This window comes from Geospiza fortis, unplaced genomic scaffold (assembly GCF_000277835.1).
Source record: "Geospiza fortis unplaced genomic scaffold, GeoFor_1.0 scaffold11, whole genome shotgun sequence".
NCBI lineage: Eukaryota > Metazoa > Chordata > Aves > Passeriformes > Thraupidae > Geospiza > Geospiza fortis.
The window spans coordinates 7,298,589-7,299,003 of NW_005054304.1; the positions used below are offsets into that span (position 1 = coordinate 7,298,589).

Genomic DNA, 415 nt, shown 5'->3' on the forward strand with positions numbered 1-415 from the left:
GGGCCGCGCCGGCCCGCGGCACCCTCGGGCTCCCAAGGGCCGTCCCCGGGGCAGCGCCGCGACCAGGTGCGGGGGCACCTGGATCGAATAACACACCCCAATAACACCTGCAGAGGGAGCGAGCAGGGCGTCGCGCCCATGTATATGTGCAGGCGCATATGTAGCTATACATAGACAAACACACGAATACACGCACACAGCGAGGCACCTACCGAGGAAAGCAGAGCGGCGCGACCATATGGGCACCGCCGGACTCCCGCGGACACGCCGTCGGCACACGGCGGACACGGCGCCCGGCTTCTCCTCCCTCCCCCGTGCCCGCACGGGAACGTGCAACAGGATACCTCTATCTCTATCAGAGACACACACCTATAATTCCATGCAGACACACACACACACAGCCCGCCCCGAGCGG

At 65.3% G+C, this 415-nt stretch overlaps 1 protein-coding gene across 1 annotated transcript in view; it reads right to left on the reverse strand.

Annotated features, from left to right (window-relative positions):
- SNCA (synuclein alpha) overlaps nucleotides 1-393 on the reverse strand; it is a 61,857-nt gene extending 61,464 nt beyond the window's left edge. Inside the window, exon 1 of the mRNA XM_005418128.2 lies at nucleotides 213-393. The gene's annotated coding sequence lies outside the window, so the exon portion shown is untranslated. The remainder of the gene's footprint in view (nucleotides 1-212) is intronic.
- Between the last annotated feature and the right edge of the window lie 22 nt (nucleotides 394-415).